The 24605-nt window shown below is 42.7% G+C and overlaps 1 long non-coding RNA gene across 1 annotated transcript; it reads right to left on the bottom strand.

The window, feature by feature from the left end:
• Window positions 1–3075: 3075 nt before the first annotated feature.
• Window positions 3076–23014, bottom strand: LOC127383863 (uncharacterized). The gene is made up of 3 exons (XR_007889326.1): window positions 22982–23014; window positions 12266–12875; window positions 3076–3712 (listed from the first exon to the last, which is right to left on the bottom strand). It is a non-coding gene; the product is annotated as an uncharacterized LOC127383863 (long non-coding RNA).
• Between the last annotated feature and the right edge of the window lie 1591 nt (window positions 23015–24605).

The raw sequence follows: 24605 nt of genomic DNA, 5'->3' as shown, positions 1-24605 counted from the left end.
AGTACCGTAGATGTCAAAGGACCTGGCTGCCAAATGAAGAAGAAATCAGAGATAGATCCCAGACTATTTGGAAACCTTGGTGCGAGGAGCTCCAAGGAGAAAGGTGTCCTTTGTTCCCCTTGCTCAGTGAATGAAGGGAAAGCCCAAACATGGAGACTGCACACATGCAAACTGCAGCAAACTGCAGGCCAATTGAGAAATCATCACAACTAGAAGTGAGGTACTAATGAATTACAATGGGGTCCAAAAATCCTCAGGGATGGAAGAGTTCCTTTCTAAGAAATGGAGACCCCAGGCAAGCCACTGTGATCACTGGGGAAGTGCACAAAAGTGACAAAGGACCTGCTGGGCACTGATGTGTGGAAGATGAGAAGATGCACATGGAAAATGTGTAGAAGTTGTATTCATATGTTGAGCATCCACACATGTAAAATGTGAAGTTAACAGACTGTTGCTAAAGGATGGCCCAGGGAGGCCTCTTACTTGTTCCTACAGAGAGTGGCTATGCTTTCCTGAGCTAATATTGTGCTCCTTTTTCTCCCTCTCTTAAAAGCTTTTTTCTTGGTTTGTGCTCAGGCTTGTGAGTGAAGAAGTGCTGCTTACTCAGGACACAGTAGGAGGAGTATCTTCTGCCTGCAAGGCTCAGCTGCAAGTATGAACTGGTCTTAGGAAGGACCCTCTTGCCTTACATGATCAGGTGCTGCCTGCTCTTCACAAACATGAACTTATTTTGCATTACCCTATGCTGAAATTAACAAGAGCTCAATGGGTTCTCTATTGCTGGGGATTTTTGACACCAGATCAGACAGACGTCTGATAATATAAAATTTTCAGCTGTTCATACCAATGAACTGTTCATACCAATTGCTTGTAAAATATTTTGCATATCCAAAGGCACCCATAATTTGCAGCCTTCTGACTAGCTTTCATCAGCAATTTCAAAGGCTGGCTTCACATCTTTTGGCCTGGACTTGAAAAGATGTGGTCTGGGCACAAATTTCTTATATTAACTATGGTATTGGAATGAAACAGGACATATTGAGACCCTTATACCTCTTGTTGTTGAAGTCAGTGGGTGGCATAAGGGCTTTGTTTCCCTTTGCAATCCAGATGATAGAGAGCTATCTTTCACGTAGGTCCATTAAAGAAGCCCTCCTCAAAATACCCATTGTTGGGTGCCAAAAGACCAGCTGACAAACTCATACCCACCAACATGACTGTTAAAGCAAAATGTGTAATGCTCCTTTGGATATGACATGCATGTAGTCTCTAAATTCAACAGCTCAAACACCCAGTGCTAGCTCTGCTCTGTTCCAGTTGGCTCCTTCTGTACAGTTTCGCAATACACTGGATAATTACAGCACAGAGGTGTATGCCTGAACATATTTGCAGGCCAGGAGGGGATTTGGGGTGCAGAGATCCTTTTTGGAACAGGGAGTCAGAAAAACCCTGCGTGGAGTTGGCAGCAGTGGCTTGGTATGGGTTAAGATGCCAGATCAGCCGTGCTGAGCCTCCGGATGGGTGGCAGGCAAGTGCTTTGCTGAGCAGGTTCCTGGGCCACCTCTGAAGCCAGCCCTGCTTGCAAAGACCCTATGTCCCATGCAGACCTGGCGTATGCGTGCAGGCTTGTAAACATATAAAACAAGGCATCTGATCAAAGCAAAAGGGCCAGCATCAGAGAGGACTATGTTTGTCAGGAACAATTTTTCTACCTGTCCTGGATATTCCTTTTCTTCCCCTTCTTTTTTTCCTTAAACAGTATAGGAACTGAGAGAAGAGAATGATGTCTTTTTCCCCAACAGAAAGTTCAGCTTGTGGATGAAAAACTGGCTCAGGTTTCAGCTTTCACAGCAGGTTTGAGAAGTCTGTATCCCATGCTATTAAAAGTGACTGAATCTTGGAAGTTTATCTCAGTTTCACATAAATTTGAATAACTCAGAATTTTAACTCAAGTTGCAACAAAAATGTAAAGAGATTTTGGATTCATGGGTATCTCTGTTCATAGAGTCTCTTCCAGTCAGATTCTACATGCATTCATGAAACAGTTAAAGTTATTCAACTCTCACTTTCTAAGTGTTTTAAAAGAGAATATCATCCCCTTGTTGTCAGGATATCAGTTGCATTTCCAGTGGAGATAAGCCACAGCTGAGGGTATGTGGACCCACAAGTAGAGCAGTAGTGTTTGTGGGCATTCAGAGCTAGATTTTTGTCCTGGCTCATATACAGAACCAATACCTGGATACAGATCTCAAGCAACCCATAATTCTTAAGTGTCCATATTTATGGTTTGGATTTGGGCTGAAGTTTACAGGAGCAATGAGTGAACTAAAGATATGGAAGTACAAAACACTACCAAAATCAGCTTACAGTAAGCCATTACTAACTTCTTCAGTGAACAGAGCTAAAAGAGAATATATAGTTTAAACTACATCTACTTTCCCCCTACATTTTTCCATCACATTCCAATATTATTCTGTTATAATCACTCTAAACTTACAGAAGACTCAACAAAAAATGTATGGTAAGCACAGTCATATGCTTTTCATCAATATTTTATTCTGAAACACGGTGAAGAGTTTTGTTGCTCAATAAAAAATGTCTCTCTCTAAACATCATTTTCTAATGGACTTTTTTATGTTCCATAAAATGTGCTAATTTTTACTTGTGCTCTGCTGTCAATGAAACAAACTATTATTTCTTTCTGCAGAACCAAACTCCAAACGAGAATGTCTGGAATATCAAGAGTAATGACGTACAAAGTCCCTTCTGGCCCCAGCTCCCATTGAAAAATAATTGGATGAATTGGTGATGCTTACACTTCATCTAGCCTGCCACTGTGAGTAATTCCTTGGTGCCTTCTTGGCCAAAGCTCAGCCATTTAAGCACTTGGTGAAAATCTATTTGGATGGACTTCGTGTAGGAATATGTCAGATAGCAGCAGAGTAAGACTGAAAGCTCTTTGGAATAGCATTGCATATGTTGTCACAGTGTCTAATGCTCTGCAAAGGGCATCCTGATTGTGACTTCAAGTTTCTGTCACCGTGTAAATAATAAATGATGAAAATGCTAACCATATAAGTAAAGCTGTCCTGGATACAAACTGTAATGTCATGGGCAAGGGAATTCAGACAGTGGAATAGGCCCTAGTGCAGTGTAAATTATCATGGTACTGTGTGATGTCAGTGGAGCTACAATTTACGCACAGAACTGCCTCTTTGCCTTGCCAAGAAATCATGACATGGGCTGTCACCTCTCAGAATGGATTAACGAACCAGAACAACAGAGATGCCAGCTTGCCAGTGCTCTTATTGGGATCACACTTTGCTACAAATTTGTAACAGGAAATAATTAATAGAAAAAAATTTTTTTTTTTTCTTTCAAATCCCTCAAATAGTCATTTTTTTCTTTTGGTTCATTTGTTTTCCAGTGACTTTTTCTTCTGTTCTTTTTTCCTGCTGTGTTGTTGATGGGTTTTGAAAAGGTTTTTTGGATGTTCCCAGATTTTTACATTATCAAAGAAGAAACATTTAGGAGAGCACTGCAAGGCAGATGTGCCATGGAGGAAGCCAGGGTGAGATGAATGGCTGGCTGGTGCTGCAAGGTGGGGACTCTGGTGGAGTCCCTGGTGGGATCCCTTGTGAGGTCACTGAACACTTTGCACAGCCAGTTCTTGTGTTGGTTTCTCCTGAGTCTTGGGAGCACAAGCTGAAACCTGGAAGGGAGAGAAGGAATCATAAACAAGGAAAGAGAAAAGGAGGACACTTCACCAAAGCCAGGACTTGAACAGCAGTTCCCCAGACCTCCCCACTGTGTAATGAAGTCAGAGGGTGAACTTTAGAAGGAGGAGGTGGCCTCTTCCTCCTGCTTTTTGAGAGGTGAAAATGAAGAACAATGTGTTATGTGGAACCAGCTCATTGTTTCCTCTAGTATTCTTGAGCAGACACGTATTTCCACATGAATAGCTGCATTTGAACAAACCTTTTTTCTGGTAGCTTGAAGTTTTTTTTTTTTAACAAGACCTCCTGTAATGAGGTATCACATGGTGACACGTACATCTGTCAGCTAGTGAACTTGCCCATTGAGGGCTGTGAGGCATGAAGCTTTGCCTTTTCATGCCTAAGGTGTGCATGCCTAGGCTGACAGACACAGCCTGCAGTACGTGCTATTGCTTACTCAGGGCAGTCTGGAAAGGTGGTGTCTTGATTTCACTCTGGCAGCAGCGTAACTGCTGAGAGGGAAGATAGGAAAGATTAAGTGTCGTCTCGAGTGAAGCATTCTCAGACAGCCCCATGACTTCATATGAACTTGTCACATCCCGAGTCATTACTTTGGACAGAAACACAGATGAGGAGAAGTTGTGGTCTGAGCTCTAGATGCTACTCCAACACGTGCAAATAGATATATGATCTTTTCTCTCTACCCAAATAAATGAATACATAAAACCATAACACACACACACACAAACTGAAAACCCCAATGATTCAAACTGGCTAAGGCAGGAACTGGGAGGACCTCAGGTCGGTTTATGGTGCTCTTCATCATGCTTATTAAATCAATCTTCCTGTTCTGATAATGAGAAACTTACTTCTGACATAGAAGACTCTCATATTCTATGTGACTTCAAGTGCAACTACTGTATTTCATGGGTGCCATCTTTCAGTAATATACTGGATGCTGACTGCCTGATGCTCTGCACTCTCTTCATCAAGCATCTCTTATTTCCTTTATTTAGCTGCAAAGACATTTCCTGGAAAAGGCTCTTTCCCTGCAAATGGAAACCTTCCAGATACTAATCTGGGAACTAGCATGCGAGCAGCATGGGATGTTCCTGAGATCTCATGAATAGATGGGTTTCTGCAATGGGGGGACCAAAGATGGTCTTTTCATCAGAAGGGGACAAGATGTTTATCAAAACAGGGCAGCTGCCATGGGCTGGCCTACTTGGTGCTGAGGAGGCGTCTTCCCAAAGGAGGAGACAGTCCCACTGCTACAAGGCCAGGTGTAGAATGACGTGCCAGGTGGCTGAAGCTGTCATTTACTCTTTGTGAGGGTAAATGGGGTAGTATGTCTTGGCACGGAATGAATAAGGAAGCTGAAAATCTGATTTTGGTGTGGGGAAAGAGCTCGCAACAATAACGTTGTAAAAACACCCCCCCTAAAATGTTCAGTGCTGCTTTTTGTGAAACTAGAGAGAGCTGATCTTACAAAAACAAGTCCTTGTTAAGGTTGCTGTTGTATGGAGCTGGCGTGTGATGTTTTTCTAGCAGCCTCTCTTCACTGTCATCAGAGTGCAATTTCTCTAGAGTCACTGTGGGATGCAACAGATTTCTTGGAAAAGAAGGCTGTGTTGACACCCACAGGCTAGTAATGTTTTCACAAGAAGGAACATGACTTTATATTTGACTCTCTTGAAAAGAGATTAGCAACACTGTGATTTATCAGAATTGCCAGGGTTTGAGGTTGGTTTTTTCCCTCTCTCTCTCTGAATCTAAGCTCTAGCAGGTAGGTGTTAAGTGAGTGAAGCATTTCTGGCAAGATTTATGTGCCCATACAGTAGAATGGAAGAGAAATCTGACAGTCTAAAGGAGGGGGAGCAACTGACAAATAGAGTGGGTAGAAAAGGCAGATTGACTTGGAGTTTTTCTTTCCTGTTCCTTTGCAGCCAAAACCCTTTGAGACTCTTCACTCTTGGGTTGAAAATTTAATTTGCACAGCCATTTCCCCTCCCTGTCCTTTTGTTCTAGAAGCAAACATGAGTCCTCAGAATGCATGTGGAAAGTAGACATGGCCAAGACTAAACCTTCTTGACAAAGATGTCTTTTCTAGAAATAGATGACAAGCACCTTCCCTAGAAATGAGAACTCATCAATGATATTCTCTTAGAAGAAAGAAGCCCTTTCTCACTATGCAGTCCCACAGTTAAGTAAACAGCACTAGAAGAAAGTGTGTCCTCATACAGCAGGGTTTTCCAGCTTAAATAGCAACCAAAGCCTTTGCTTTACAGCAAGATGTATACTATCCTGCTTGGTTGTTTTGATCAAATGGGTGTTTGCAGTGTGCAGGTCAGCACACCAGTGTGGTGGTTAGCAGTTCCAGGATTTCTTGGCTGTTAGATGGGAAGGAAGCTATAGCTTGTAAGATGCCCAGATAAGCTGAGGAACAGAAGCTGAGCACTTGATGAATAACAGATTACAAAACCAAAATGAGTGGGAATCTTTCCATTAGCCCCGTGATTCCTACTGAGCAATATTATAGGAATACAAAATAGGGATATAGTTCTGATGAAAATGACATTTCTCTTACTGCAGAAAGGCACGTTTTCAAAGAGACAGAAATATAGATGCAGAGTAAACTACTGAACAGATATCTAAATATCAGCAAATATCTCAAACCCCTTCTGAAAGACATTCATGCTGAGTTATGGGTGGAAAATAAAGGGAAAAAAGCCATACTTGCCAACTGAGTTTTGCTTCTTTAGCCCATGAAAAAAACATAGACAGATGGGTAATGAACCAGGATCTGTAGGAAAATCCAAATGTGCAAATGTTCCAGCAAATTTGGAGTGTCCATCAGCCACAGAAACCCATCACCTCACTCATCAGAAATTTAATAAATATGAGGCACTTCAGAGAAAATATTTTGACTGATGTGGTCTCTTTTCTGATAGAGATACATCACAAAGAAATTTCCTACCAGTCCCAAGAAAAACAATGCACGTTGGCTACAGCCTGTGTGTTGGTAAGGTGCATGGAGTGACCTGGTGCTTGGGACTACTGTTGGTAACTCAGTAAGTACAACTGATGTGGAATCTTTATTAATTCTCCCATTCTGTGAAAATTTTGGAGATTTTAAAAACATCCTGCTCATCAGTGGGGAAAACCTGATACCTGTTGAAGTTTCTCAGGAAAATGAGAAAGGAAAAAAAAAAATAGTGGGTTTCCCTGAACTGAACTTAAGCCTCACCGAGGCATCAAGCACTGATGCAAAATTCAGGACTAAGTCCTCAGGATTTATAAATAAATAAATAAATACAGAAATAAATATCAGGATTAAGTCCTTGTGCCCCTAACTGGCACTTAATAAAGCAGCATCAATGAGAGGCTATGACCTTGCTCCATCCTAAGAGATTATGGTTGTTAAGAAACTGTAGCATACAGGAACCTGATTCAGGTCCCTATTTTGCCAAAAAGCCCAGTTTTCCTATGTCAGTGACCTAACCACTAGTGTCTTGGTTAAGCTGAGCTGTTCTCTTTCTTTGGATGCAAGCAATATTTTTTATGAAAGCCTAAGCAAAACTGGTGTGTTTCTAAAAAGATTTATGTTTTAACAAATCAACATCTTCCAATAAAAAAGTGTACATCACTGGAAAATTCCCAGCTAGTTCCACTCATGAGTAGAGTTTTGCTTTACAGATGGAGTTAATAATAGTTTATAAGCTAAAGTGAAAAGGATTTTGGGTGAGCTTCCTAAAGAGGAAGTGAGTCAGTGTCTCGGCAGGAAAGTGTTCCAGATAGGCAGGGCTGGAAAAGTTTCAAAACAACCCCCAACTGTGTGGAGTCACAGGGAGTGGACAAGGGATTACTGCATCCCAGATTGCAGAAAGCCAGTAATTAGTAGGGGGCCCTGCATACCCCTCAGCCTGTGTGTCTTAAGGTATGGTCTTCTTCCATCTCACGGGCTCAGAGCAGCTAAACTGAGTCATCCCAGGGAAGGCGTATTAGCTAAGGAAGAAGCAGGTGTTGTAGATGGGTGGATGATTCAGTGGATGGTGTTATTCCTACTGAGTCAATGCTGAAGCAGTTTGTAAGCAGGAAGCTGGGGACACTGTGGCTAGATGATCTGCTTTCTAAACCCAGTGACATTCAAGAAGTCTGCGGTTCCCTCGGTACGCTTTCCACAGGGTTGGTTGCCTTCAGTTCTTCTTGAGCACCACATTTTCAAAGGCAAAAGCTATAGAAGCATTTTTAAGGTGACCTTCGGTGGGATTTACAATCCTGAGAATCCAAGTCATTTTTTTAACATGGACAGGTATTTCCACATTAAGAAGGCATTTTTGGAAAACAGAAGTCCTGTGTTCTTGTGACTGTTTCATAGACCTCCCACTGGTTCCTTGAGCTCTGGGATGGGCCCTTACATTAAATTCTTTTTAGCAAGAGCTATGTATTTTTTATATTTTGCAGGGCACCAGGAATAGTGCTGGCACTCATCAGGTGTACTTACAGACTATGAGAAGCAAGGCCATCATTGGAGGCACCAATGTTGTCTTACAGAAGAAAGGTGGAGCTGCTGAATCTCCTCTGACTTGCTTAATTCATTGCTAAAATAGAAGCAAATTACCAATTACATGATTACAAGGCCCATATTACTTGCCTTCCACTGTTCTAAAGCTCTCTAGTAGTCTAAATGTTCAGGTCAGAGATGATCTCTTGCTTTCTTTCTGTACGTATGTTCATACACATACACAGGTCAAAAATGCATACATTGTACAGCACAGAGGAAGATCTTTAGACCTTAAAAGCCACTGGTGTTTCCCCTGTACCTCTGGAATTTGGGTAACTTCTTCCTCTTGCTGGAAGCATTACAGGTTTGGAAAGTGGATTATTTTCCTTCCATTCTTCAGTAATTCAGCACTCACAGCATCTTCCTTTTCCTTTTATTCCATTACTTTTCCACTTGGTCCTTTAAAATTTCATAGCATCTTTCCCCCCAGTAAATAAGAGGAAAAATTACAATATCATTTCTGAATCCTGTGAGAAGAGCCACAAGCTCTGGTCCATATGGTGCCTGGGAGGATGACAGATACTTCCATGCATCTCTGCAATGTGATAAAATGGTCTTAAGATTTGGGTTGGCAGAGCTGGCCTTCCAATTTCTGGTGCAGGCAGCAATCTCTGGGGAGACCACACTTGCTGGGGATTAACCCTTAACTTTGAATGGGTAAACAACCACTCCCTCCAACCTGAGAAAAGAGTAACTGAGTGGCTTTCCTTAACACACGTTTGACACTTACAGTTGCTATTTTCCATCCATTTTCTTGAACATTGCTCTGGGGTTTTATCTGCTGAGTGTCTCATCCATTTCTCCTCTGCCACCTCTTCCCCCATCACTGAGGGTCTGTGTGCCCACACTAGCTCAGTGAAAGAAGATTTAGAGAACAGATTATAGATGGGCTTAATTTTTGAAGTGCTGTAATGACATACACTTACTGTTGTCTTATTTTCCTAAATAGCTATTTTTGCTCTTAAACATTTAATTTTGCTTTCACTAAGAACAAAAGAATCAACATTGTTCTTTGGGGAAAACTCATTGCAAGATAAGAAGGGAAACTTTGATGGCATGTTTCTTTTAAAAATTGTATTTTTTAAAAAAAAATGTATTTTTTTAAAAAAGCAATCAATTTCTAAAGCTGGAATGCTATTATCTCCACTGTCTAAGCACTAACCTGAATGAATTTCTCTCTCTACCTTTCTGCTTTCTCTTCGCGTAGGTGATTTGTGAAACATCACAATGAAAATCTGTGTCACAGCCTGAAACTGAATGGACTCCTCCTGAATGCTGGGCTGGTGCTTTAGTCACAGTACCATCCTTCTGCTAAATCACAAAGCAGTTGTATTCAAGGCCAGCTGAGTTCCCACAAGGCAAAAATGAGAGTTTTTTAGAGTAGTGAGCCGAGAGAGGCCGTCAGGGTCCAGAGTCTTCCCACTATGGCCTCTGCTTCTTGTTTCATCATTCTTATCACAGACCTTTTTAAAATAAGGATAGATACCATTTTTATTTCTACGCAGGAACTGAAAGAATACCCACCATATCCAGCAGGAATTAAGTTTGGTTGCATCTTACCCATCTCTTTATGCAATGCAAGTCAAACCTTGGATGGGATGCAATCTCCTTCACTCCTTGGCCTCCTTCTGAACAAATTCAGAGTTGAATGACATGGCTTGAATTCATCTCAGTTATTATTCAGAAAATAAAGTGAAGAGTAACATCATGTATCACTTAATTTTTCCTCATGTCCATCCCAGCACTGGTTTTCCACAGTGAAAACAATGAAGGCAATCCTTGCTTTCACAAAGCTGCTCTGTAGTAAACTGTTCCACAACTACTTCCTATAGAGTTTAGCCCCAGTTTCTTTACCGAACACCTTTATTAGTCAGGCATGGGAAGCAGAGCTGTGACTGAGAATTAGACAGGAAAGTAAACTCTAATGAAATGCTAAATAATTATTTTAAATAGATGTAGAAAGCTCCTGTTCCTCCTCATTTTACTTATAACAACAATATTTGTATGTATCTTTATAATATAGGTCATGACTGAAAATATTCAGAAAAAATGTCTTAAATATTATTTTTAATTTATAAAAGTCTGCTAGACTGGACAACCTCCTTTTTGTTGTCCTAGCTTATAAGCCCTTTGAACCACTGGAAACAGTCCTGAAAGGTTGGAAGAAAGCAGGTAAGGCACTGATTACTAAAATACAGAAGAACTAGGTTGTTCATTACTATTTTTTTTTCCTTTGAATCACAGTGAGACAAACAGTAAATAAAAGCCCTATGAGCACTCTGAGTCTGTAGCAAAAAATTATAGAAACTATTGTTCACAAGGCAGGGAACAGCTTTAGGTTTTGGAGCTGTAATGTCCAGCACAGTGGGGCTCTGACCCTGAACTGCAGCTCCTTAATACTGAAACAATGTACGTACAAAAACCTATCTCCTGAATAGGTAACTGTGTCAGGACAGGTGAGAAGGAAATGTTCTCAAAAGTAGATTGTCTCACTTGTTCCCATCCCCAGAGCTTTGGTGTGTAACCTTTGCCTTTTTCCTGGATTCCTCATGGAGTTTCAAAGAACTGGTTGACATTTCCCAGGCCCAAAAGCAGCTCCTCATGGGCAGCACAGCAAAGTTGTGCCACAGATTTCCAGGGAAGAGGTTTCACCCTTGAGATAGACTTGACAATAGACACACATATTCTGGATATCTGGACTGAGATAGACTCCGAGACTTTTTCTGGAGTGCTGTGTCTGCTTTGGCATCTTCATCAAAATCAATGTGACCAGCCAGAGAGAGTTCAAGGAGGGTGTGCAAAAAGCCTTGGATATGCAGAAAAATATACCTCTCAAAGACAGATTTGCAGTTTGTTTAGCTTATTGATGAAGTCAGCAGAACTCTTGCTCATAGGTTATTAGCTCTTATGTAAAGAGGAGGTATTTAATATTGAAAGGTTGATGTAAGCAAGGGTGGACCTTTTATTTTATTTTTTTTTCCTCAAGGAATATTGTTACTTTGAACAAAAGTTACTTGGCTCAGGAGAGTTCATTCACATACGAGGGAAAAATAATTGCTGTAGGGGTATTAAAGGATTGAGTGGATGAAATACTGCAGATGTTGTGCAGGAGGTTATGATCACGATGGTTACTCCTGGCCTTGAAACTTGACTGTTTCATAAAAATTCTGGGTGGATGGACCATAACAAAATTTTGCATGGGATTTCAGAGATGTTTAGAAAATCCTACCCGTACATTCTCTGAACGTGTCTGGAACAAGTAGTATACTGTCAGATTTGACTCAAGGTGCTAAACTGAGCATAAAGCTACATTACAATGTAGCAGAGAATAGGAGGGATGACTGATGATGTGGCACAGGTATTTGAGATCTTTACAAGCAATTGTGAAGAGAGGATAAACAACACACTTTTTAATCACAGTGTGCCACACTCTGAGAGAAGGCAAATATCATTGCAGAATAACATGTCACCTGATAGCAGAAAATAACCCTTGTGTACTACTTTATGAGGTTATTTCAAAGCTTGCAGTTGGAATGTTATCAGGAATTTGGGTTTCAATAGTTGTGTTGAGCAATGTTGTTCTAAAACCATTTTAAAGTAGAGCTTGAGTGGGCTTTTGAATATCTCTATAGGATGCGGGCACCTGAGGGGGATAGGAGCAGTGATTCAAGAGATCTTTTCCCATTCCGTACCTCTAAAATGTAATGATTGGATAAAAAGGATTTTTATGTAAGGACGCAGTGAGCAGTTACAAAGATGTACCAAAACCCAAGCTTGCACAGGAGTTGCAGCTAATCTGTGTCCCTCTGTCTTTTTCACGTCTTGCACTGTGATTTCACAGTGCCCTCTAGCTGAATGGAGCTCGGCAGAGCGGACCCGGCAGCACTGCCATGCCGTCACCCTGGTGTCGTGCCTGCTGCTCCCTACCAGCGTCATACTGGTCCCTCCCACCTTCCCGAGATCACTCGAACGCTCTTGCACTTACCTTAAAGTGAGCTCTTTCTGGGGGGGTTGCTGGTGGTCCGTGCTCATGTCACTGACTAGTACTACTGCTGCCTTTAATAAATCAAAACATGAAACCACATGCATTAAGATATAACTCATTAAGATTAAATGAAGCGTCAGAATACCACACTAAGTGATTTTGGTAATTGTCAAGTTACGAAATATCTGCTTTGTAGGAAATCTAAAAGTCTCTTTGTTTTAAATGTAAACAGTTTCAAATGGCAAAATTCCCTTCAGTTTTCAGCCAGCTCAACGGGGCATCAGCACTGGCTCAGAAAAAGGGGAAGGCATGTCACCTTGAGAAGTGAGTGACCTTGTGCTACTCTCTCTTGCTGGAATTTTCTTATCTAAACCTGAGCATTTTTGCAAATGAAGGGGAGACAGGTCTTCACTGCAGTGTCTGAGTTCTCCAGTTCTGTATTCAGAAGTCCACATGCTGCTCGGTGCAGAATCTCCCTCCTCCCAGCAGAAGAGACAATATCTAGGATCTTAGCAGTCTTTTCCAGAAAGATGCTGGTTTGATGCTGATACTCAGAGCCAAATATTTATTTGGGGCAATCCTGTTTATTTATCCTGTGTTGCTTTTCTTCCTGTAGGAGTGGGAACAAAAAACAAGTTATTTTCCTTCTTGGGAAATGATGGTGGGACTTTTCAGTAAGTTCTCTGCCCAAAGGACGTTTTGGGTCCTGGTTTCTACCTAGGGCCACATTTTTTTTAATTTATTTTTTTTTCTGTATGATTTCCTTCTCCTTATTTTCATTCTGTGACTGATTTTTAATAGAGCTGCAGCCAAGCAGCACGCCAATGTCTTCATCTGCAACTTATCTCCAAGGAAACCCCTAGGGGAACATCTCAAGACATTTGGTCAGCGACTTGGGGATGGTTTTGATTGTTTCAGCCAGCATTAAATATGAGGGATGCTGGGGGATGCAAAGAAAGAAAATTGTTTCTTTATTGAATGTAGGGTGCTTAGTCTACCACCAGCTTTCACCAAGTCTGTGATTTATAGCAGTTATTACTAGCCTCTCTTGGTGCATAATGTTTACATATTGCCTAACTTTTACCTAACTTCTATTTACTTTTCAGTTACAAGGACCATTGGTCAAAATGGCCATATGTACAATTATCATAAAGCATGTGATGCTTTATACTGGAAAGTTGTGATGCTCTTCAGTTTATAAAGAGGCACACATGTCTGCACAGGGAAGGGAAAGGAAAAGGCCAACATTTTTTCTCAATGCAAAGCCTGAATTATTTGGGAACTGAAGAGAAAAAAGTCAAGTAAAATAAAAGTTACTGAGTAAATAGGGTGGGGGGAAAAAAACAAAAGCTGTCTTGAAAAAAGCATGATGTTTATACATGGTGCATTTTGGAAAAGCTCTGTGCCATTTCCAGGTACATTTAGTTGTAAGAAGACACCTGGTTCTTAAACTGTATGACTGGAAGATGCTTGGAAGGTAGAAAGATCACAAATTATGGCTTTGGCTGTTCATCCAGCATATGAAATAAAGGACAGGAGAAATTTTACAAAACCAAGAGTATTGGTAAAGCTCTCACCACACAGTGCTTGCACCAGCGTTGGAAGAACCAGCTGCACTGCTGCAGCTATGGCACTTGGTTTTGCAACGCGTGTGATCCCTGCAGTCGTCTCTTCTTGAAGGCAGAGGTGACTGCGCTTGGCCTGTCCAGAGCCCATCAGCCCAGCAGCAGCGGGAACAGTCACTGGAAGAAGTGGGGTGGCTGTAGGCAAGTAGGGTATTACAAAAACTCAAAGGATTTTTGCTTTAAGGGCTGCAGTGCCTCAGTGCTTTAGGGAGTGGATTTGGCACTAGACTGAGAGAAAAAGTAGCAAAAGAAGAGCTGAGAAAGTGCAAAACAGTTTTTCAAAAACACTGCTTTACCGCGCCTTTGTTAAAAATTTGAACAAATACCCACCAGCTGAAAAAGTATATTGAATAATTTGACTTCAGATACTGAGCCAACAAAACACACATGGACCATGGTGATAAAAGGTTTTCTCCCAGTGGAACAAATCACTTATCGGGCTATGATACAAAGTAAGGAAACATTTCAGTACAAGTGAACTTTAGCTTCACAATAGCTGCAGTAAGGGAACACTGACTTTCAGCTGCCTTATTTGGAGGAGAACTATCCTGACCAACCCACAGCCTTTACTTATCTACGATTGTGTAATTTTTAATGTCATATTTGCTTATACATGGCCCATAATAAGTATTTTCCATTAGAGACATATACAGCTACTATTTTGCAACCTCACGTTTCCTTCCAAAATTCTTTTCCCAGCTACTTTTTCTCTCACTTTCTTTTCATATCTTAGCCATTTCCTCTCTTTCATTCATTTTCATATTATTCCTTCCCTTCCTTTTGTCTCTTGCTTTCCTTTCTCATCTTTCATATTCCAAGTCTGACACAAAGCCCATAAGACTGACATTCTCTCTTTTAGTCCCTATTTCTTCCTCAATAACCGTTCCATCACACACTTGGGAAGAGAGAGAAAAATTTGGAAGAGCTTTTACATTTATCCTGAGATATTGACTCTTCTTTATGTCCTTTCGCCACTCGAAGAGACTAGCAGCTTCACCAGGAGAGGCTATTAGAGTTGCATATGTACTGAGCTTTGGGGTGCCAGGGACTGGAATGAGACATGAGGGGAGTGATGCAAAGTAGCGGTCAACAATGGCACCTACGTTTTTCATTATCCTAATCTGAGACCCCACCTGGAGTACTGTGACCACTTCTGAAGCCCCCAAAACAAGAAGGACATGGAGCTGTTGGAGTGAGTCCAGAGGAGGGCCACAAAGATGATCCAAGGGCTGGAGCACCTCTCCTATGAAGACAGGCTGAGAGAGTTGGGGCTGTTCAGCCTGGAGAAGAGAAGGCTCTGGGGGGACCTCATAGCAGCCTCCCAGTACCTGAAGGGGCTACAGGAAAGCTGGGGAGGGGCTTTTTACCAGGACATGTAGTGACATAGGACAAGGGGTAACAGTTTTAAACTTAAAGAGGGAAGATTTAGGCTAGAATATCAGGAAGAAATTATTGACTTTGAGGATAGTGAGACAATGGCACAGGTTGCCCAGGGAGGCTGTGGTTGCCCCCTCCCAGGAAATGTTCAAGGCCAGGTTGGATGGGGCTTTAAGCAACCTGGTCTAGTGGGATGTGTCCCTGCCCATGGCCAGTGCTGCAGGCACTGGCTGTCTTGCCCAATCACTTTTTCTCCTTTCTGTCTCTCTGTGAAGTTGAGGCATCTATTTGAAGTGCACTGTTCCAAGAACTCTTCCTAGCAGCTGTTTCTGCCTATTGCAGATGATGCATTTTTTTTTCTCCAACCCAGATAGTCTTAAAATACGGATGTTTAAGCCTCATGAAAGTGAATAAACTGAAAATAAAACCAAAGCAACCTCCCAAGCCCAGAAGGTGTTACCACACTGGTATTATTTAGAGCCTTTCATTACTTTTAATCTGGTTTGGTTTGTTTGTTTTTAAAAATACTGGCAAAATTAAAGGAATCTCCAAGTTCCACCTGAGGAGGACATACTTTTGATGTTCAACACATGTTTGGAAGACATCCCTGACTTAACGGGAGGTAAAGCGATCCCAAATGCACCATCCTGCACTTGCATTAAAGAGACCAGGGGACAGTACCTACCCCAAGCCAAGACTGTTGCTGTTTTCTTCTTTCCTCTTTTTAGCAAAGAAAAGGGGTAATAAGGTACCAGGCTACTCCTCCTTGTTGGAGGCAGCAAGTAGTGCCACATATGACCTTTTGTTACTTTGACATACTACCTTATAAGCTGGTAGCTTTAAGAAATGCAAGGCAGAAAACTTAATCTCCTGGAACACGATGGAAAGTCATTTAATTATTTTTAAGACATTCTTTGAGAATGACTGGATTGCTGCTTAAGGTGGGGCATGTGCGTGTGAGTAAAGGTTTGCACTTAACCAAAAAAGGCCCCCCGGGTGTCCCAGAGCTGTTAAAGCAGGCTGTTTCCTGGGCTGGCCTGTAAACCCTGGGCACTTGGAGATCCTGGATACTTTCCAGCCAGGCTGCCAATTTTCAGACAAGCATGGGTAATTCTCAGGCTCACCCACTCCTACCCACTAGCTGAAGTTTCTGTTCCCCTGACAGCACAGTGCTTTTCTTTGGCTATGCTCCCAGCAAGCACCCACAGCGCAACTCCAGCTCTAGCTCTGCAAAAGATGCAGGCTCCTGAGTACTAGGGATGGGTGAGAGCTGTAGTTTTTTGGTCTACAGGGAAAGCAATGGGTTTGAAAAATTATTCTTTTTCAGAATGGAACAAAGGCTTTCCAACATTCTCCAGTATTTCTTATAAGACCAAACTAAGCCCCCAAAACCCACCCATTAAAAACCCCTTTTTGAACTAGTCTCAGTGCTTAATTTTGATAAAATGATAAATGATGTCTCGCTTTTACTTCACCTTGAAAAATATTTTTTTTCATGTACTATAAAATAAAAGTCAAGCCATGGTATACTGTCTTTTCAAACTGAAAACCTGAAACACTTGCTTCTAGAAAGTACAGCTAAGACCTTCTTGGAAATTTTTATGTAAAAATTTGTTTTTCATAAAATCACAGAATCATAGAATATTAGGGGTTGGAAGGGCCCTCTGGAGATCATTGAATCCACCCTCCTGGCCAGAGCAGGACCACCTAAGGCAGGTCACACAGGAACGTGTCCAGACGGGTCTTGAAAGTCTCCATAGGAGACTCCACAACCTCTCTGGCCAGCCCGTTCCAGTGCTCTGTCACCCTTACAGTACATAAGTTTTTCCTCCTGTTGAGGTGGAATTTCCTCTGTTCCAGTTTTTGTCCATTGCCCCATATCTTATCACAGGACACCACTGAAAAGAGACTGGCCCACTCTTCTTGACACCTACCCTTCAGATATTCATAAACATTAATAAGATCCCTCTCAGTCTTCTCTTCTCTAGACTAAACAGCCCCAGGTGTCTCAAGGCCTTTCCTCATAAGACAAGTGTTCCAGTCCCTTAATCATCCTCGTAGCCCTTTGTTGGACACTCTCAGGTAAATCCCTGTCCCTCTTTTACTGGGCAACCCAGAACTGGACACAACACTCCAGATGTGGTCTCACTAGGGCAGAGTAGAGAGGGAGAAGAACCTCCCTTGACCTGCTGGACACACTCTGCTTATTGCACCCCTGGATACCACTGGCCTCCTTAGCCACAAGGGCACATTGCCGTCCCATGGATAACTTGTTGCCCACCAGGACTCCAAGGTCTGTCTCCACGGAGCTGCTTTATAGCAGGTCAGCTCCTAATCTATACAGGTGCATGTTGTTATTCCTCCCCAGGAGCAAGACTCTACACTTATTCTTGTTGGACCTCATTAGGTTCCTCTTTGCCCAGCTCTCCAGACTGTCCAAATCTCGCTGAATGGCTGCGCAGCCTTCAGGTGAATCAGCCAATCCTCCCAGTCTTGTATTGTCAGCAAACTTGCTGAGGATACACTCTGTCCCCTCATCCGGGTCATTGGTGAAGATGTTGAATAAGACCTGTAATACAGGCACAACTGGAGATCAGAGAATAAGGGGTTCAACCATGGAAAGAAGCTGAAAAGTTATTCTAATAGAGCATACAGACCTTTGCAGGAATGCAGTAAGACCTAATTCTGCTCTACAGCAGCTAGGAGATTCAGTGCTCTTCTCCCTTGTTATTACATTTACTTCTTGAACTAGTATTGTCTCTAAGGACTGGATCCAAAGATCATTGAAGCCAATGGAGAAAATCCCTTTGGCTGAATTTTCCAGTAATTTTGAAAATGCTGACATTTTTATATATACATATATATATATATATATATATATATAATTTTTTTTTTTTTTTAAAGTAAGAAAACCAATTTGCTTAGTTATCCTCTTTTCTTTACCAGTGCCAGTTGTGGTAGTACTGGGTTTTGAACTGAGCTCCAAACCTAAACTACAGCATCAGAGCCTTAAAAAGTCTGTTGTAAATCTGGGAATACAAACATCCAGTTGTCTCTTAAAGTCTCAGCTAGATTAAAATGCCTGACCTGCACATCTTTTAAGACCAGCACCTCTGCTCTTCTTTAGACTGCCTCCTTCAACTTCTAGTCCTAAGTGTGATCTTAATCACTTTCCTTCTTAAATTAAACCTGACATAAAAGAGAAATAAAACAGGGCTGCAGGAAGAGAGATGTTTCTCCTCCTGTTCTGGGTGGAAGAGCACATAGTTCTGCTTTGTTAGTGAGAGAAAGGTTTTCCATCTGTTCCCAGCCAAGGGACTGCGTTCACATTTCAGCTGACCAGACATGGCTATATGGCTCTCAAAGAGTTTCTGTGGCAATGGATGAAAATATTTGTATCTGGATTTGTCTTCTGCTACATTTGTCAACACCAGTAAAGGTCAATATTTTTCCTTGGTCAGGGAAAGATGTTGTCTAGCTTTATAGCAGCATGAAAGCTGAAAGAAGAAAAGCAAGCAGAAGTTTTGGCAAGTGGTAGATCCTTCAGGATCCAGGAACCATTAACCTATTAAAATGAAATTGTTTCTTTTTCTGTCCCCAGGACACTTCAGTCATTCCCATAAGCACAGATCCTTCCAAGCAACTTGGAGAATGATGAGTCTTGCTGTCAAAGAAAGAGCACGTTAGCAAAGCTCCCCAAAATGTTCCTGTTCATCTCTTTGAGCAGACACAGAGAGGAAAAAGCAATAGCCTAATCAAGCCATAATATGGAGAAAGAAGAGAGGTAAACTACAATAATTATCTTTTCTTTTTGCTAACCCCAGAATTTAATTTCTGGCTTTAGACTCCAGTAAAATCAAAACGTACCAATGTGGCATTGAAAGACAGCCTTTCTAAATTGTAGAGAATCTCTATTCTTGCATTTAAAGCCTGAAGGAAATGCAATGCCTATTCTGCATATTGTCAAAATAAATCAAAAACCAAGCACGATTCCTATCCTAGTGTTGTTGGAATGAGAAGCTGGATTCATAAAATGTTACGGTATGGAAATCTAGAGTAAGAGTGCATTAAATCTGAGTCTTGCTCAGTATATGGATATTTTCCTGTCAGATTGCAGTCTCCACAACCACTTTTTTTGACAGTATTTTGCTGAAATGTAGCTCCCCTACATCTTTTGACTAGAAAACCAGTACATGCGAGACCCAGGCTGCTTGATTCTGGCAGCATGAAGCAGCAGACATTTAAAAATGCAGTTATCATTTCAAGAAAGCCATTCCAGGTTGCTTTTCCAGAGTGTGATTGAAAATAATTTCGAGAATGTAGAACACTAAAATAAGAGGAAGATGGAGAGATGACTATCTGTAGGCTCTCAGATTTCTTCAAGGACTTCAGGACACTCAGCAGTATTTAATAGTAATTTCTCCTAAGAGTAGTTTCAAATAAAATTTATTGTTTTTCCTCAAGTAATGGAGAAAAAAGTTGTCAAATAGCATATTTTAGGGTTAACAAAGGAATGGCTGTTACTCATGCCCATTCTTACATATAAGTGAATACAGAAATAACTCGGCAATGGTTTGAATTGGCATTGGATTTTTAAATCTGGTGGTTCTGATTTTAATTTAACATATCCTGTGGTGCAGTGTGTGAAATATGTACTTAACCCAGATTGTTGTGAGATGAAAGCACACTAGTGTTTATTTTACATTATTTGCTGTAGTTTGTTGAAAGCCAACATTCCTGGGCAGTGAATGCAGTACGGATGAATCATTTGAACTAGGTGAGGGGTTAGCAGCTGGAAGAAAATGAAAGTTAAATAACTACACTAAATTTTAGTAAAATGGGTTAAAAAATGGAACATTAGAGAAACCATTATTGTCATTCTGAGACAAAGAGTTTTGACACTTATTTCTACGAGTTGTCAACAACTACTTTTTAATGCTAGCAATTATTAGAGTTAACTAACATCACACATTTCCTACCTTCAGACCTGAGGTGCTGAAGCAAAGCTAAATACAAATTACTACCAGGAGCTGCAGTGAATGCTTAGGGTGACAGTATAGCATCAGGGAATCGATCCTAATGATCTACTATTCATATCACCATAGTTCATAGAAATCTTAATCAAAGACCAGGACATCACCAGATGATGGCTGAATGACTAAGGAAATTACTGAATGGCTAAGAAAAAAAGATGGGCCTTGTGCTAGAAGAGCTTAGCACGAAAGCAGTGGCAAAGGGGAGTGAGAAAGCAGATGAAGAGAAGGGAAAGCAGAAGGAGATGATGGAACAGCAGCATTTGGAAGATCAGAAATGAGCTCGGCACACGCATAGTCCCCAGTAAGGATTTTCTGAGAGCATCCTGGAAGCTTTCAATAAAGATTTTGACAGAAGACAAGGAAGTGACTGCATGGGTGTTGATGGCGTGCCCGTCTCACGCCTGAGGAGGGGTGGGAGTGAATGGGCAAAGGTGCTTGTCTCAAAATCTGTCACGTAGACAAGTGAGGCTCATTTTCAGGGTTAGTTGAAGGCAGAAGTTGTATCTAGTTAGTGATGCACTGGGGGGTCTTGAGAGCAGAGAGGAGGGTCTTCTGCTGCATGTGGCAGAGCTGAGGTAGGGGGGCAGAGGCAGCAGCAGCAGAGCCAAAGCCACCCATGAGAAAAGGGTGCTTGTAGCAGTGTTCAGTCTGGGTGTAAGTTGGATGAGACAGTGTTTTTCAGGGCCAGAAAGAAAAGGAGGTGGGAGTAGCTGAGATGCAAAATGCCAGAAGCCTGTACAGGAATTTTAGCTCAAAGGAGAGGAAAGGCCACAGCATAAAGATAGTATCTAGAAAAAAATAAAATCACTGAGGATGTAAGAAGAAGTCTGAACCAAAGATATCTCCTAGAGGTGCTTGCAGGACAGGCAGCATGCTCCTGAGGCCACGTGGTATGTCCCTGGGCTGCCAACTGAGGAGCTCTGCTCCCACCACCCCGGGCGTCAGCTGGTGTGGAGGTGTCTTTCGGGTGGTGTCAGAGGGATAGGCCTCCCCTGGGATAGATGCAGTAAGAAAGCAAATCTGTAAATCACTAGGAACTGGGAAAGCGAATTAGAGTTTGTGCTTGTAATTGAGGTTACACAGAGATAGCACAAAGAGACAGAAGAGGAGCAGGAGGGATAAGCAACTGCACAAGTCCCTGGGAAGTGGGGTGAGTGATGAGGAGCATTTGCTGAAGGAAGACTCCGGCAAAGAGGAGAAGCCAGTGGGCCACCTTGTGAGGATGATGGCTTGCTTCATGGGTGCCTGGCCAATGAAATACTTCAGGGCTTTCCCCAGGGCTGTGCACCACCTCTGTTTTGCACAGGTCTCTTTCTGGTCTCTAACTTTTTTCCTGAATTCTTTAGCTACTCTCCTCATTCAGATGCAAACAAATACCAAGGAGCCTGAGGATGGGCTAGGAGGTCTTGCACAATCTTCCAGCATTTGGAAGATCAGCATTGCTGACAGCCAGAGGAAGCAGAGGTGCTGAAAACTGCCCGTGTCAGGAATTCAGCCAGGCAAATGCAGTGTGGAGTACAAAGGGCTGAGACAGAGGAGACGGAATAGCAATGGAGGGTTTCCTTGGGCTAGCTAACCTGTGAATTGCGCAGCCACAGGGCTCATCATCACCCTGCTCCCCCAGTTTCAGTTTTCAGAGGTAGCATGGTTAGTCCTTCATCATCCCTTTAGTCTGGTCTAGATGGCAGAGAGAGAAAAAGTTATGACATCGTCTGGGAAAGGCCAGTCCCTCTCTAAAAACAGTGATGTTACATTCAGTGAAGACTGTGTCATGTCTAAGAGCTGTAAGGGCTGAATCCAGATCTAAGATAAGGATGGTCCTATGATTTGGGGCCCTCTTATGTTTGCATTTAGTGTACAGCTTCCATAGGTGAAAACAATGCAACTGATTGTTTACCAAAGGCTTTTGCCCTTCAAAAAGCACGGGCATACCTTGTCTGGGCAATGCCCTTGCTAAGCCAAAAAAAAAAAAAAGTATTTCCTAGTCACTCTGCATTACCTCTCTCAGTCGTGAGGGTGAGAGAGAGCAAGACAGGGATACTTAAATCCCTCAGACCCCTGTGGATGCATAAGCTTGAAGTCAGGGCACCGTACCAACCCGACTTTTGGCCTGGCCTGCGGGAGCTGCGGCAGCTGCCGAGCCGGGTGCGGGAGCTGGTGCGGGTGCTGCCCGGCGGCCTCGCCCCGCACATCCCCGAGGGCAGCACCGAGCGCCTCCCGCCGCCTTCAGACCCGCCGAGGAACGGGCGCGGGCGGAGGGGCCGCCCACCCCGGCGGGCTGGGGCCGTCAGGGACTTCCCGTCCCTGACAGAGGCGTTCGGGGCTTGAGGCTGCCGGCTTTTGGGGCTGCGGTCCCCGTGGGGCCCGGCGGCTGCCCGGGGATGCGGGGGGCAGGCGGGGCCGGCAGCGGCCGGGGCTGCAGCGCGGGGCGGCGGCCGCCCGGGGGAGCGCAGGCTCCGCTGCCGCCCGGGCGGAGCGGGCCCGTCCCGCCGCTCGCTTCGTGGGCAGGAGCTTCACAGGGGCTGGCAGCGAGCTGGAGCGGGTGCTTTCGAACCCCATTCAGCACCAAGCATTTCTCTCCTTCCCTCCCCCCGCGCCGTGAGTTACATAAATTTCAACTTTTCCATTATCGAAGCTCTCAAATATTCCGAGAGAGGTTACAAAATGTGTTTACTTACAAATTTGGAAGTAGCGACAAGACGCAATGCAGTGAATTTGTCATCTGCTCATGACTAGCAGATGGTCCTCCTGCTCAGCAAGCGAGCGGCGTGAGTCACATCTCGCCCGGTTCACAGAACCGAACCGAGAAGCTGGCGGGGCGCTGGGGTGGACGGCGTTGTCCATGGCCAAGCATCCCGCCTGCCAACACGGGGACTGGGCGCCCTTGCACAGGGTGGATTGCACAGCCCCTCTTGCAGAGCTTTGGTGTCCCTCCTTCTTCCACCTTAGACTAATTTGGGCGCCGCTCCTGTCTACAGAGACTGCTTCACGTGGCTCTTGCAGTGCAAAGGGATCTTAAAATGGGAACAAATTACATTAACATTTAACAGACGAGCTGAAAGAGATAACTGTGAGTTATGCTTAAACAGACTCGGTTTTTTTTAGCACTGGATGAAGCCAAAGTGGGAAATGCAAAAAAAGCCTTGTGAGACCCTCTTTCCTGGAATCAGTGCTGTTGCAGACAGTGCTGTGAAAACCCAGTTCCCTGCGTCAAGGGACAGCGTGTCAAAGGTGGCTCTAAACGGTGCTGTTAGTCAGTAACAACCAAAACAACAAACCCCAAAAAAACCGCAGTGCAACTCTGCGTCAGTTTAGGGGTCTGCTTGCAATATTGGAGTTTCTTGCCCTGGTAAGCAGATGAGGCTCAATTCTCTTGCAGGTGTGTTAGAGTTGTTTTACAAGGACAAAGTCATCTAACACCGTCTCCTGCTTTCCCTTTCCAGTTCTTGAAACAATTATTAAACCAGCTATATTCATATTGATTTCGCTTGTTAGTTTTTTTCCCAGTCATGACACATTCTTTGTGTTGTCTTATCATGTAGAACTGCACAGACAACTGGTTTTCCTCCTAGTTTTTGTTTGTTTGTTTGTTTTGTTTGTTTCATATGTGGATTCTTCACAACAGAACAAGAGGGAGCAAGTTTAAATGACACAAAAATGAGATTATAAGAGTGATCAGGAAAATTCAGGGAAGAAACCTGAAAATGTTTTCAAATGCTTTTTTTTTTTTTTTCCGTGTGGCTCGGTTTCAAGTTGACAGGCTCTTCTAAAATGAATCCGTTTCCAAAGCTGTCACTTATTTATATGGCATAATACTTGTTGCTTTTTTCTGGATGCAAGAGTTCCACTCACTCACACCAGCGACGTGTAAGTTATGTGCTTCTGGCAGATGCTCACATGTTTGCACAATGTGAGACACTTTAATTGAGCTCGACTGTCTTTAGGTAGCAGAGTACATGTGAATAATGTAGGGAAACTGGAAGTTGGGATATTTAGGTTAGACATAAGGAAGAAATTCTTTAGTGTGGAAATGTTCAAGGCCAGATTGGATAGGACTTGGAGCAGTGTGGTCTAGTGGAAGGTGTTCCTGCCCATGCAGGGGGTTGGAACTAGATGATATTTAAGGTCCCTTCCAACCCAAACCATTCTATGATTCTATGAAACAGTTCTGGTTTTCCTTGATTTTCTTTCTGAATTTTTTTCTTGCCTAGCTTTCATTGCAGAGCACCCCAGATCAAGGCACTTTTTCCTTTCATAGGTGTGAATAGACAAACAATCCTCTTGTTTCTGAAAGAAAAGGTC

This window comes from Apus apus, chromosome 1 (genome assembly GCF_020740795.1).
Source record: "Apus apus isolate bApuApu2 chromosome 1, bApuApu2.pri.cur, whole genome shotgun sequence".
Lineage (NCBI taxonomy): Eukaryota > Metazoa > Chordata > Aves > Apodiformes > Apodidae > Apus > Apus apus.
Note: the sequence above shows the minus strand (reverse complement) of the source record. Positions and strands in the feature narration are given on the sequence as shown.